We start from the raw sequence: 16,447 nt of genomic DNA, 5'->3' as shown, positions 1-16,447 counted from the left end.
GTACCTTTAATAGGATCTGCACACTATTTAAAATAAGAGAAGTGGAGGATGAACAGATATATCTCATGTTATTTCCCTGGACTTTAAAGGGAGAAGCCAAAGATTGGTTGGAATCGTTACCTGAAGGGGCGATTGATACATGGGACGTTTTAGTTAAAAAATTTCTTAAACAATTCTTTCCGGCATCTAAAGCCGTAAGACTTCAAGGAGAAATTGTTACGTTCACACAGAAACCGAATGAAACTCTATATGAGGCATGGACAAGATTTGGAAAGTTATTAAGAGGATGTCCGCAACATGGTTTAGACACCTGTCAAATAGTACAAATATTCTACCAAGGATGCGACATCACTACAAGGAAAGACATCGATATAGCAGCTGGTGGTTCTATTATGAAGAAAACCGAAACTGATGCTTATAAAATTATTGATAACACTGCTTCCCACTCACATGAGTGGCATCAAGAAAAAGATATCGTTAGATCATCTAAAGCAGCTGGAGCCGATTCTAGCCATGACTTAGATTCCATTTCTGCAAAGATAGATGCTGTCGAGAGACGAATGGAAAAGATGACTAAAGATATCCACTCAATACGAATTAGTTGTGAGCAGTGTGGAGGACCACATTTGACAAAAGATTGTCTCAGTATTGAATTAACAATGGAACAAAGAGAGAATATTTCATACATAAACCAAAGGCCGGGAAATAATTATCAGAATAATTATCAACCGCCAAGACCGATTTACAATCAAAACCAGAATTATAACCGAAATGTTCCATACAACAACCAACAAGGTCCTAGCAATCAACAAGTATCCAATAATACTTACAACCAGCAAAGACCTAATTTTCAAAACAAACCACCACAAACCGATGATAAAAAGCCGAATTTAGAAGATATGATGACAAAGCTAGTTGAAACTCAAACGCAGTTTTTCACATCTCAGAAACAAACTAATGAACAAAATACTCAAGCATTTAGAAATCAACAAGCTTCTATTCAAAATCTGAAACAAGAAGTAAGTAACCTAGCAAGGTTAATAGGTGAAAGAAAACCGGGAAGTTTACCTAGTGATACAAATGCTAACCCCCGGAATGAAACAGCTAAAGCCATTACCACAAGAAGTGGTACAACACTTAAACCACCTGAAATACCTGTAATTTCTGATGAAACTATTCCTACTCCACAAGAACCACAACCTGATCAAGATAAGGAAAAAGAACCGGTAGTTGAAAAGGTTAATGAAGATAACACAGTTAAGGCTAAACCTTATGTTAAACCATACCAACCACCACTTCCTTACCCGAGTAAAATGAAAAAAGAGAAACTTGAAGCCGAGCAATCTAAATTCTTGGATATGTTTAAACAGATAAATGTAAATCTTCCTTTCATTGATGTGATTTCAGGAATACCTAGATATGCTAAATTTCTTAAAGATCTAATCTCAAATAGAAAGAAAATGGAAGAACTCTCGGCTGTTACTATGAATGCTAATTGTTCAGCAGTGCTGTTGAATAAGATACCAGAAAAACTATCTGATCCAGGAAGTTTCACAATTCCATGTTTTCTGGGTAGTCTTAGTTCAATAGAAGCATTAGTAGACTTAGGTGCTAGTATAAATCGAATGCCGTATTCACTATACACTAAACTAGACCTTGGAGAATTGAAACCAACAAGAATAAGTATACAACTAGCCGATAGATCAATAAAATATCCTAGAGGGATAATGGAGAACATGCTAGTTAAAGTTGGTACTTTAGTATTTCCAGTAGATTTTGTTGTTCTGGACATGGAAGAAGATTCTCAAGTTCCTCTCATATTAGGAAGACCATTCTTAAACACGGCTAAAGCAATGATAGACGTATTTGGTAAGAAACTGACCCTAAGTATAGAGGACGAGAGTGTTACCTTTTCAGTTGATAGAGCAATGCAACAACCTCAATCTGCAGATGATACATGATATTATATTCAAACTATAGATTCACATGCAGAATTATTAGAAGAATTTCCAGAATTACAAGGAACAGGAGAATGTTCTTTAGGAGAAGGAACTGAACCAATTGATGAAACTGAAATGTTAGCTGCACTAATGGCTAATGGATATGAACCAACAACAGAAGAAATTCAAATGCTAAAAGAAGAAGACAGATATCGATATAAATCATCGATAGAAGAACCTCCAAAATTAGAGTTAAAGCCACTTCCAAACCATTTGGAATACGCTTATTTACATGGTGAATCTAAATTACCTGTAATAATATCGTCTTCTCTTACTGAAAATGAGAAATCACAACTCATTTCTGTGTTGAAAGTTCATAAACCAGCTATTGCATGGAAGATTCATGATATCAAAGGAATAAGTCCTTCGTATTGCATACATAAAATCCTTATGGAAGAAGGTCATAAAACGTAGACTAAATCCTAATATGCAAGATGTTGTTAAAAAAGAAATTATTAAACTGCTAGATGCAGGTTTAATTTACCCAATTTTTGATAGTCCATGGGTAAGCCCAGTTCAATGCGTGCCTAAGAAGGGTGGCAATACTGTCATTACAAATGAGAAAAATGAGCTTATTCCTACTAGGACTATAACAGGATGGCGTGTATGTATTGATTATAGAAAATTAAATGACGCCACCAGAAAAGATCACTTTCCCTTACCTTTTATTGATCAAATGTTGGAAAGATTAGCCGGAGATAGTTACTATTGTTTTCTTGATGGTTTTTCCAGATATTTTCAAATTCCAATAGCACCCGAGGACCAAAAGAAAACCACATTCACGTGCCCTTATGGTAATTTTGCTTACAAATGCATGCCATTTGGACTTTGCAACGCCCCTGCAACCTTTCAAAGGTGCATGATGGCGATTTTTCACGACATGATAGAAGAATGCACGGAAGTTTTCATGGATGACTTTTCAGTCTTCGGTGATACATTTGAATCATGTCTAGTTAATCTGGAATGAATGCTTATTAGATGCGAACAATCAAATCTAGTACTTAATTGGGAGAAATGCCATTTCAAGGTTAAAGAAGGCATCGTTCTTGGACATAAAATTTTAAAGGAAGGAATTGAAGTGGATAGAGCTAAAGTAGATGTAATTGCTAAACTTCCACATCCCACCAATGTTAGAGGAGTTAGGAGTTTTCTAGGGCATGCCGGTTTTTACCGACGTTTCATAAAAGATTTTTCTAAAATTGCCACCTCTATGAATAAACTCCTAGAAAAGGATGCTCCATTCATCTTTTCAGATGAATGCATCAAATCTTTTAATATTCTTAAAGAGAAACTCACTAATGCGCCGATCATGATAACACCAAATTGGAATCTACCGTTTGAACTTATCTGCGATGCAAGTGATTTTGCAATGGGAGCCGTTTTAGGACAAATGATTGAAAAACGATTTCAACCTATATATTATGCTAGTAAGACGTTACAAGGAGCATAAACAAATTATACAACTACTGAAAAAGAACCCCTTGCTATTGTCTTTGCTTTTGACAAATTTCGTTCATATCTCGTTCTAGCGAAAACGGTGGTCTATACTGACTATTCTGCTCTTAGATACCTATTTTTGAAACAAGATGCCAAACCAAGATTAATCCGTTGGATCTTACTCTTACAAGAGTTCGATATTGAAATCCGAGATAAAAGAGGAGCAGAAAATCTCGCCACTGATCATCTTTCTCGTCTTGAAAATCCTGAATTAGAAGTTCTAAATGAATCGGCCATACAAGACAGCTTTCCTGATGAATATCTATTGAAGATAGATTATAATGAAATTTCATGGTTTGCAGACTATGCAAACTACTTAGTACGTGGATTCCTTGAAAAAGGATTATCGTACCAAAAACGAAAGAAATTCTTCAGTGATATAAAACACTATTTCTGGGAAGATCCACATTTGTTTAAAAGTTGTCCCGGTGGAATAATACGCCGATGTGTATTCGGAGATGAAGCTAGTAAAATTTTAAACCATTGTCACACAGGACCAACAGGAGGGCATTATGGGCCTCAACTAACTGCAAGAAAAGTTTATGATGCTGGATTCTATTGGCCTACAATTTACAAAGACGCACACCTTCTTTGCAAATCCTGTGATGCTTGTCAAAGGGCCGGAAAAATAAGTCAACGTGATGAAATGCCACAAAATGTCATTCAAGTATGTGAAGTATTTGACATTTGGGGTATTGACTTTATGGGTCCATTTCCGAAATCTCATAATAATTTATACATTCTCGAAGCCATTGATTATGTATCTAAATGGGTGGAAGCACAAGCTCTCCCAACTAACGATGCACGAGTTGTAGTCAACTTTTTAAAACGTCTTTTTGCAAGGTTTGGAACACCAAAAGCTTTAATAAGTGATCGGGGAACTCATTTTTGTAATAATCAACTTGAGAAAGTTCTCAAAAGATATGGAGTAACTCATAAAATCTCCACTGCATATCATCCACAAACAAGTGGACAAGTTGAAAATACCAACCGAGCTTTAAAACTTATTCTAGAGAAAACCGTAGGATCAAATCCGAAGGAATGGTCCATTAAATTGGAGGATGCACTCTGGGCATTTAGAACAGCCTACAAAACTCCAATTGGAACCACACCTTTTAGACTCGTTTACGAAAAAGCATGTCATCTTCCAGTAGAAATTGAACACAAAGCATTTTGGGCTTTGAAGACATGTAATCTTGATTTACATGAAGCCGGACGTCTACGATTAAGTCAACTAAACGAATTAGAAGAATTAAGACATGAAGCATACGAAAATTCGTTAATCTATAAAGAAAGAACAAAGAAATGGCATGATAAAAGAATCAGAAGTTTAAAAGAATTTAAAGAAGGAGACAGAGTTCTTCTTTTCAATTCACGATTCAAGCTATTTCCTGGAAAATTGAAATCAAGATGGTCTGGACCATTCATAGTCAAAAGAATTTTCCCATACGGAATGATAGAATTAATAAATTCAAATGGAATTGAATTTAAAGTTAATGGTCACAGAGTTAAACATTACATAGATAGTTCGATGGAAGTCGACAACGAAGTTAATCACAATTTCTATACCACAGCTAACTAGGTGTGGGGAGAATCAAGTCTTTAAAGGATAATATGTATTTCTATTAGAGTTAGATTTTCTGTTTTTGTGTAGTTCTCGAAAATGGAACCCGAATGGTCTTTCCCTAGCAGACCCTAAAGAACTAGTCTTCTCCCTCCATTCTGAATTTTTATTTTTTTTAGGTTTTTACGAAATGAAGACTTCCTGTGAACTAAACCATGGTCTAATGCTACACGCTTTGATCACTAAACATAATAATGACACACTTCCAAGTGAAATAGTATCATTAATAAGAGGTAAATTGGACGGAGTAAGAAAAGAATCCAGATGCGAAGATAATAAGTCACAATTTGGTAAAGGAAAATCAAAATCCGCAGCGAAAAGAAGAGCACGACACCTTGAAAAATGTCACAAATGCGGAAAATGGTCACACGAAGGTAAATGTTCAAGTAATCAAACCTATTCAAATACCGAATTTGTTACTTTATGCAGAGACGGACCGTTCATATGTTTAGAAGAAAAAACATTAAATGCTCGAGGTTACGCCTATGTAGCCATGGAAAATCAATTAGTCCGACTATCTTATGAGTGGGCTAGAGCATATCACTAAGAAATATATTTCACAGGTAAGTCTGTACAGTTTTTATTTTTTTATTTTTATTTTTAACCTTTTGATAATAAATGCTAATTTGTTCGCTATAAAGTATAAAATTGGTATTCGATGAAATTAGGTCTTGCGACCGAAATTATTGATATCATACAAAAATTTATTACATCACTGCGAAATTTAACGTTTATTCTTAAGGTATAAATATCTTTAATCAATCAAAATAAAATATTTCAAAAATTCGTCATGAGTTAAATTAGGTCATGGAACCGAAATTACTTTACCGAAAAGAGGGGCATATATTTTTGATAATATTTGATTGATTAAAGTGGGATAAAAAGCCAAAAAAAAATTTTATTTTTACCATGTTTTTTAAAATTAATAAATTTGTATAAAAAAATTATTGTAAACTTTTTAAATCAATATATTTAAAATTGTAAATATTTGAAAAATTAATATTTTTAATATAAGTTTGTATGAAAATAAAAATATAATATAAGTTTGGTGTGAATTTTTAATTTTATGCATTTTTAATTTAAGTTTGGTGTGAATTTTTAATTTTATGCATTTTTAATTTAAGTTTGGTGTGAATTTAAAAACAAAAATTTACTTTATTTCGCTAAGTTAAAAATATGATTTTTAAAATTCGTCGTAAGTTGAAGACTAGGTCTTTGAACCGAAATTGCTTTACCCGAGGAAGGGACGAGAACTTTTATTATCATTATTTTTAATCTTATTGAATTAAAGTATGCCAAAAACATTAAAAAACCCCAAAAATCTTTACTTTTAAAACCGCGCTTTGATTTGACAAATTTTAAAATTTTGTCGAGGAACAGACTAGGACAACGATCCGAAACGCCCTCGCTCCTAAAGGAAAACAAAATTTTTAGAATTTTATTAATTATATGTTTTATAAAGTATAAGGTTTTACATATAAAAAAAAGCTGAAAGTACTGTAGCCGGCATCCCATGCGATCGCATGGGGTTTGCACTTGGAACCCATGCGATCGCATGGGGACCAAATACAGGTCAGAATGATAACAGCCAGCGAGCTGCTCTTCTCTTTTCACAAAACACACACAACATACACGAAAATTCTCTCAAATCTTCATCAAAATTCACCAAAATCTACCGTAATTCGTCATTTTTCTTGCTCTAATCATGCCTAAATTCTCATTCTTCAGCAAAATAGTAAAAATTACACACCTAAACTCATAAATTTGCTAGTTTTTGTGATAATTACCAATATTTTACCTAATGCAATTTTGTTAATTTCTAGTGTAATTAGTGTTAAATTATTAGTATTTGATGCATGTATAACCTAGATTGATGCTATTTAACATGATTTGAAGCTAAAAACTTCAAAATTTTTAGAAATCTAGGGTTTGTGTTCTTGAGCAATTTGGGGCTTTTTGATATAAACAGGTTATGGCCGATTTTTGTCATGAATTGTTGCTAAATTGAGTAGTGTAACATGTTTAGGTAGTTAAATGATCCAAACATTGATCCTAAACATGATTTTTGGAGAGTAGAGTGGACTTTTTAAGTCCAAAATTCATGAACTTGATTAATTTGATGTAATTGCCATTTGAGACTTGTTTAATTATTAGTAATGACTATTTTGACATGTTATTTGAGTTAAATGCTTATGAACTTTGTATACATTTTCATATGTGCTTATTTGAAAAGTGTAGAATTGTGAAAAATTGTGAAAATGTGTATAAGTTTAATTTTGATTTAACATGTTATAGTGATTGTTTTAAGTTGTTATTTTGCTAACACTAATGCATATTTGGATGCATAAATTTTGTGTTTAATGTGTTTTGCAGAAAGCCGATACGGGAGGTTCAGGAGCATCATCATCTAGACGACCAGCACCAGCACCAGCACCAGCACCAGAACCAGAACCAGAAATGCAACAAGAACAAGAACCACAGCAAGAACCACAACAACAGCCTGATCAGCACATACCTTATTATGATCCGGTACAGTTTGTTGATGAATTCATAGTATTCCCAATGAGGCCGCCAGTAGAATTCCCAACGATTCCTGAGCACACTCTGCATCCTAATCTGAGATTTGATAGGAGATGGAGAGATTACGAGACATATCAAAGGAACAAATTCAAATTGGTAACAAAAAATGTAGAGGTGCCAAGGGTAATCGATTGGGCCCCTTTGAAAACGGTCCATCTAGCTGACCGTGTTAGACAGCTTTTGGTACAAAGGTATGGCAGTTCTTCTTTTACAGATTGGGAACGTCTTTTCACCATTCGTAGACCTGTATATAAGGAATGGTGAATTGAGTTGATGAGTACTGTATCACTTGATACAAATATAGTTAGAATAGATGATAGAAGATTTCTTAAGTTTATCCTTGGCAGTAGGATGTACAGAATGTCCATGCTGGACATGGCCAGGGCTTTACAGATATATACTCCTGGTGAGTTGCTACTACCCGATTGTACAAACTTGATTCATTATGGTGAAAGGGTAGATAGCAACTTTGACGCTGACGCCATTTGGAGGCGTATGTCACATTTTGATGTTTTTACACGAGCGGGAGGACACTCCTATACACATATTGACAGAGCCGAGCTTCGTATCATTCATAGATTTTTGGCTAACTCGATTACACAGAGAGGTCACAATAAGGAGAAAATGACCTTACATGATTTATTCTATCTAAAGTGTATTCGGGATCCTAGAAGCTTTGTCAATATCCCTTACTGTGTTACTTTTTATTTATATAAAATGGTAGAGGGAATGCAGGACGGGAGTATAATAGGAGGAGGTATTTTTGTTACTCTCATTGGAGAGTATTTAGGTGTTGATAGGAACCAAGGAGGGTCCATTACAGCTTTGTAGAGAACAGGTTGAGCCCTTAGGATTGAAAGTTTATGTGGGTGCTAAGGTATTGAAAAGTAGACGTAACCAGGCAGTACCCTATGAGGGACCTCATCCACAGGTAGAAAGGGGCTCAGACGAGGAAATGGAGGAAGCGGAAGACATTAGGGATGTCTTACGAGATGCTATTCTTGACGTCCACGTTCGCATAGATGAGGAATCAATGATGAACGCGGCCAGACATAGTATGTATGAGCAGTGGAACTCCGAGCGAGTATACGAGGATTATAGGGACGCCAACACGATAGCTGGTTAGTTCATCAGCACCAAATCATGAGCCAGCTATCAAATCAGGTACCAAATAACTATGTACCTACTCGACCTGCTTATTTTCCACCACACAGCCCCGAGATCCGACCACCCTTTAACCGGTATGACTATAACCAAGCCTATCAGAACACCTATAACCAACAATGGAACCCACCTGACGAGATGAACTGGAACCCATATCCAGACTGATTTAGTTCTATTTGGTTATTTTTATGATTTTTATGTTTTTATCTTTTTAATTATTCATGTTTAAACTTATGTTATTGGATATATTTGTGTAATTTTTATTATTTTTATTATTATTGTGTACTAATATTTTACATTTAGGATTTGAAAGTGGGATTTTAAGTCCCATTTCAAATTGCCATGCATGTTTATAATTGTATGTATGTATATTGTCGATTGTACAAAACAGGGTAAAACAGCGCATTTTCAAAGACTGGCATTAAGTTCAGCAAAAGCTAGTAATTTGGACGACAAGATGAAAAATAAATGTGATGTAACAACAAGACGGAATGAACAAATGATATGCACTATTTATCATTCAGCAAACAAACGCCAATATGTTTGGAAACTTTGGTAAAATTTAATCATTTTTCTGCGCTAATCACCCTCAATAATTTAAATTGTTACTAATTTCTTGCAAATGAGGGCATTGCAAGATCTTAAGTGTGGGAAGGGGTTAAATTCTTTCTGATTTTAAAAATTTTTAACTAATACACTTGGTTACCATTAAAAATACTAGTAAAGCAGTAGTTGTATTAGAATCTAGTGCTCTCTGATAATAAAGAACAGCCCTAGTCTTATATACTGACTACCCAATTCTAGTAAAATTTTTCAAAATTTTCAATTAAATGAATTCAAAATCATGTTTATACATATTTATGAACGATAAAACTAGGTGTTAACACCGAAATTATTGTTACCTCGGAAAGGACATAAATTGAAAAACAAACCAAAATGTTAGAATTCATTTAAGAATGGAATAGAGGAGAACAAAAAGGCAAATAAAAGAAAATAAAAGCCAAGTGTGGAAAATTTACCAAGTTATTTTAAACATATGTCACATATTTCTGTAACAAATAATTGAAAATACTTTTGTTTTGAACGATAATTAACTGTTTTACCCGATGAAAGAAAAGAAGAGATGGATCTACACGATGAATCAATTCCATCATTAAAAGGAAGTAAAGTCTTCCGAAAAAGACACGCGCTTCTTGATTTAGGTCATGAAGTTGTCGTCCAGACCAGCTGTAGGTTGACGAAAAACCTAGAAAAGTCATCACTAAAATCAGCAGGAAATCCACGGACCTCAGCATCAAACAGGGTCGCCATGTGGTTAGATTTATCCTAACCATGAGAGGATCTGTCTTGTAAAATGGGGAGGACACCGTGCAAATTAGCTAGATAAGACTAATGAATCAGATCCCCAGAAAAGATAATCTCCTTAAAAGATCAAAAATCAGCTTTTAAGCCTGATATTACTCAATCCTAGAGATTGACCTTAAAGATTGAGAATTACAAACTCATGGAATTCGATGATATCTAAACTCGAGCTTGAACGAGAAAATATTTTGATCAAAATTAAAACCGATTTGTTTTCTGAAAACCTATTTTCAATGCGTTCATTACCATTGAACGTAAAATCCTAGGAATTCACCTGGAATTCATTAGATCACCTAAACCAAATCGGGTGTCAACCGTAAGAACGGTGGTTGCATAGCATGGTCAAAGACAGGACCTTGTGCTAGACCGAAAAATTATAAGGGTGAGCTTTACTATTGCTCCTACAAAGGATAGTAATTGCGTCCGACACGTTATAGACCATAATTAAAAGCATGTCAGGGGACATTGCCTTAACAGTTGCTTGTTCAACGCTTTCCTTTACAACCGGACGGTAGTTTATCCAAAGGTAATATTCGGAGCAAGTATACTGGACGTGTTGCTTTCCTAATACAAGGTTAGTAAGTGGGTGACACAAAACCATAAGTTTTGAGCTAAAATTTTCAAATATGAAACCCACCAAACCCACAAAAAGAATTTGCAAACACCGGTGAAGGGTTATTCCGGAAAACTTATCTAGGGTAAAAACTAGATTTAATTTTCAAAAGATCAAATGTTTTCATAAAGATCCAATTTCCTTAATGGATCTAAATTTTATAGTCATGTGGGACTGTAAACCACATCGTTACTACCATTTTTTATACCGCCGTAAAGAAATCACTGATGTACAAAGTGTGAAGAATAAAGAAGTGATTCTAGTATTTCAAGACTATATTGCTTGAGGACAAGCAACGCTCAAGTGTGGGAATATTTGATAATGCTAAAAACGAACATATATTTCATAGCATTATCCCTCAAGAAAGACAAGCTTTTAGTTGCAACTGTTCTATTTACAAGTGATATTCGTTTAAATAATAAAAGGTGAAGACAAAAGACAGATTCGACAAATTGAAGACGCAAAAGACCAAAAAGCTCAAAAGTACAAAATACAATCAAAGAGGTTCCAATTATTGATAAGAAACGTCTCAAAATTACAAGAGTACAAGATTCAAAACGCAAAGTACAAGATATTAAATTATTCGTAAGGACGTTCGAAAATCCAGAACCGGGACCAGAGTCAACTCTCAACGCTCGACGCAACGGACTAAAAATTACAAGTCAACTATGCACATGAATATAATATAATATATAATTAATTCTTAAAATTAACATATATATATATTATATTATATTTAAAAACCGTCGCAGAAGAAAACAACCAAATGTGGCTCTCCCCAGCTGGCCATGTGATCGCATGGCTTTGAAGGGCAAAGTTCATGCGATCGCATGAGCAACTTTTTCAGTTCACAAGGCCTATAAATTCGCGTGTTGGTTCGACAAATTGAAGACGCAAACGACCAAAAAGCTCAAAAGTACAAAATACAATCAAAGAGGTTCCAATTATTGATAAGAAACGTCTCAAAATTACAAGAGTACAAGATTCAAAACGCAAAGTACAAGATATTAAATTATTCGTAAGGACGTTCGAAAATCCGGAACCGGGACCAGAGTCAACTCTCAACGCTCGACGCAACGGACTAAAAATTACAAGTCAACTATGCACATGAATATAATATAATATATAATTAATTCTTAAAATTAATATATATATTATATTATATTTAAAAACCGTCGCAGAAGAAAACAACCAAATGTGGCTCTCCCCAGCTGACCATGCGATCGCATGGCTTTGAAGGGCAAAGTTCATGCGATCGCATGAGCAACTTTTTCAGTTCACAAGGCCTATAAATTCGCGTGTTGGTTCAGTGTATCATCCATCCTATCTCTCTATCTCACAAACGTATATATATATATATATATATATATATATAATTTATATTTTAATTTTAATTTTAATTTTAATTTCTAATAATAAGGGTATGTTAGCGAATGTTGTAAGGGTGTAAGTCGAAATTCTGTCCGTGTAACGCTACGCTATTTTTAATCATTGTAAGTTATGTTCAACCTTTTTAATTTAATGTCTCGTAGCTAAGTTATTATTATGCTTATTTAATCCGAAGTAATCATGATATTAGGCTAAAAATATTAAAATTGGGTAATTGGGCTTTGTACCATAATTGGGGTTTGGACAAAAGAACGACACTTGTGGAAATTAAACTATGGGCTATTAATGGGCTTTATATTTGTTTAACTAAATGATAGTTTGTTAATTTTAATATAAAGATTTACAATTGGACGTCCCTATAAATAACCATATACACTCGATCGGACACGATGGGCGGGGTATTTATATGTACGAATAATCGTTCATTTAACCGGACACGGGAATGGATTAATAGTCTATGGAATTATTAAAACAGGGGTAAAATTATGTACAAGGACACTTGGCGTAATTGTTAACAAAGTATTAAAACCTTGGATTACACGCAGTCGATATCCTGGTGTAATTATTAAACAAAGTAATAAAATCTTGTTACAGTTTAAGTCCCCAATTAGTTGGAATATTTGACTTCGGGTATAAGGATAATTTGACGAGGATACTCGCACTTTATATTTATGACTGATGGACTGTTATGGACAAAAACCAGACGGACATATTAAATAATCCAGGACAAAGGACAATTAACCCATGGGCATAAAACTAAAATCAACACGTCAAACATCATGATTACGGAAGTTTAAATAAGCATAATTCTTTTATTTCATATTTAATTTTCTTTATTTTATATTTAATTGCACTTCTAATTATTGCACTTTTATTTATTGTTATTGTATTTTATTTCATCGCACTTTTATTTATCGCAATTTCATTATTGTTATTTACTTTACGCTTTAAATTAAGTTATATTTATTTTTATTATTTTACATTAGGTTTTAACTGCGACTAAAGTTTTAAAATCGACAAACCGATCATTAAACGGTAAAAACCCCCTTTATAATAATAATATTACTTATATATATATATATATATATATATATATATATATATATATATATATATATATATATATTGTATTTTTATAAAATAAAACTAATATAGCGTTAAGCTTTAATTAAAAGATTCCCTGTGGAATGAACCGGACTTACTAAAAACTACACTACTGTACGATTAGGTACACTGCCTATAAGTGTTGTAGCAAGGTTTAAGTATATCCATTCTATAAATAAATAAATATCTTGTGTAAAATTGTATCGTATTTAATAGTTTTTCCTGTAAAAATATAAGCTATTTTATATACACCTCGCATAACATCAACCCATATCTCAAGTTTAACTAAAGTATCTGAAACAAAAGGACGAATGACATTTAAAACTTACCATAAACAGTTTCGAGAAACTACCCTCACATGAATTTGGGGACAATGACGTGTTGCTAGATGCTTACCATTGTTTGTATAGTTACTTGATGTTGTGCCATGCACAAGTGGGAGTCTGTAGGATTAATGTGCAAGGTACAACATATAACTATATGGCCAACATCATTTCAGCCTTCGGGGTCACACACATATATACCGAGACGTCAAATAAAATATATATATATATGATGTATATATATTACTCAAGTAACAAAATAGTAAATCGAAATTAATTCATTTACTATTCATATGAATAGTAAATGAATCGAAATTAATTAATTTACTATTCACATAAAAGCGACATGATAGAAATTATTAATTATAAGTTACATAACATACCCCTGAAGTATTTGAGAAATACGACTTTATGATACATATATTTTGTAATTTAAATTCACGGGTAGGTTCACGGGTGAAATATTAAAATAAAATATCTATATATATTGTACCATATTACGGAGTAATTAATCTCTCATTCTTCTTTCGATGAACTAAAAAATTTTGATTTCATAATATTAACAAAAGGTTGATTAATATTACTTGGGTTTGGACTAGCATCCATTGACGGTCGTTTGAAGTGTAGTGTGGACTATCCAAAGAGACGGTCATACTTTTGATCGTAAGTTTCTCTCCGTCTATCAATTTCTCCAAGAAAGGTATATCGTCAACTCCTCTTTTGTTTTATATTCATGACAATTATTATCGTGTAATTGGATCATTGGGAAAGATTAATCGTGTGCATGTTTCATTAAATAAGTGAAAATTTAATCTTGTTAAATTTTATTCATAAAATAATAAAAGATTATTATTTTAACTATCCGCTGTGTTAATCTGTTTTGGTAAAAGTACACACGATTTTCCATCACATTATACAAGTAGTATTATGTGCGATACTTTAAATTCCTTAAAGCCTTTTGTCAGGTATTATCATTACAGGTTATATGGACATGACACTTATGGTCATTCAGATATACATTGCCTAAACAAGTGTTTTTTAATACGGTTTTTACCATTTCCAGTCACTTCAAGATGTGTTGTTAGTAATTTTCAACCAGAGACTTCTAATGATCATATAAAGGCGTTGATCACTAACTATCTTGTGATTTCTTTTTTAATTTATAAAATTCGGCCATGAATATAAAATTTCAATAGACTCGTGAGATTATTTAAGAATTAATGTATAAATAAAACATTATTCGACCTTTCGATTTAAAGATCTTAACAAACTTGCATTTACGTATAGATGATGTTAATAGACTCAGGATTTATATATATGTATAGATGATTTATATTATAATGATTGCTTAGTATGTATCAAGTGTAACGGTTAAAAATGGAAATCAAAGTCATTTTAACTGTATTAAAAAGTCGCATTTGATACTTTTACTTGATATAAAAAAGAACTTATAATGTTTGTCCATATGACATTCGAAGGGTCTCTAATTTGAAAAAATATATCCCTACTATGCAAATGGTGGTGGATATTTTATAATGAAAAAAATACACTTTGGGTAAAAAATCATATCAAGCATATACGGGGGGTGGGGGTTGTACTAACGATTTATCAAGAAATGTTTCAGGTACTACAATTTGGAATGAAATCATCAAGGCTTGAAAGATCGCTGACAATCTCGGGGGCAAACTTCACCATCTCGTTAATCAAAAACATCGGCAGAAAAAAAAAACACCAAATTTTGGACCGAAAAATGGTGCGGAATAGTTTTTGCACCCAATTCCGAAGACTTTACATGCTTGAAACTGTGACGACCCAGAAATTTCTGACCAAATTTAAACTTTATCTTTAAATGATTTAATGTTTTCGACACGATAAGCAAAGTCTGTAATGTTGAGTCTCAAGTTTTGGAACTATATTCATGTAATCAATTATTCTTTGACTGTTCTCGACGATTCACGAACAATATATATATATAACTTAATGTGCATATATATATATATATATATATATATATATATATATATATATATATATATATATATATATATATATATATATATATATATATATATATGATAATGCTAAAAACGAACATATATTTCATAGCATTATTCCTCAAGAAAGACAAGCTTTTAGTTGCAATTGTTCTATTTACAAGTGATATTCGTTTAAATAATAAAAGGTGAAGACAAAAGACAGATTCGACGAATTGAAGACGCAAACGACCAAAAAGCTCAAAAGAACAAAAGACAATCAAAAAGGTTCCAATTATTGATAAGAAACGTCTCGAAATTACAAGAGTACAAGATTCAAAACGCAAAGTACAAAATATAAAATTGTACGCAAGGACGTTCGAAAATCCGGAACCGGGACCAGAGTCAACTCTTAACGCTCGACGCAACGGACTAAAAATTACAAGTTAACTATGTATATAAATATAATATAATATACAATTAATTATATTAATTATATATATATTATATTTATATATAAAAAACCGTCGGCAGAGAAAACTCCAAGGACTGAGCTGTAAATACATTCTCCGCGACTCGCGGAGTTTGAAGAGGCTTTTGCCGCGAGTCGCGGAGCCCCAAATTTCAACTCTGGCTATAAAGCAAACCGAATTCTGATCAAAATTTTCATATTCAATATCTATCTCTCTCTCAATATATACGTAATATATATATATAATTTATATTTTAATTTTAATTTTAATTTTAAATCCTAATAATAAGGGTATGTTAGCGAATGTTGTAAGGGTGTAAGTCGAAATTCTGTCCGTGTAACGCTA

The sequence above is a fragment of the Rutidosis leptorrhynchoides genome, chromosome 9, assembly GCF_046630445.1.
Source record: "Rutidosis leptorrhynchoides isolate AG116_Rl617_1_P2 chromosome 9, CSIRO_AGI_Rlap_v1, whole genome shotgun sequence".
NCBI lineage: Eukaryota > Viridiplantae > Streptophyta > Magnoliopsida > Asterales > Asteraceae > Rutidosis > Rutidosis leptorrhynchoides.
Note: the sequence above shows the minus strand (reverse complement) of the source record.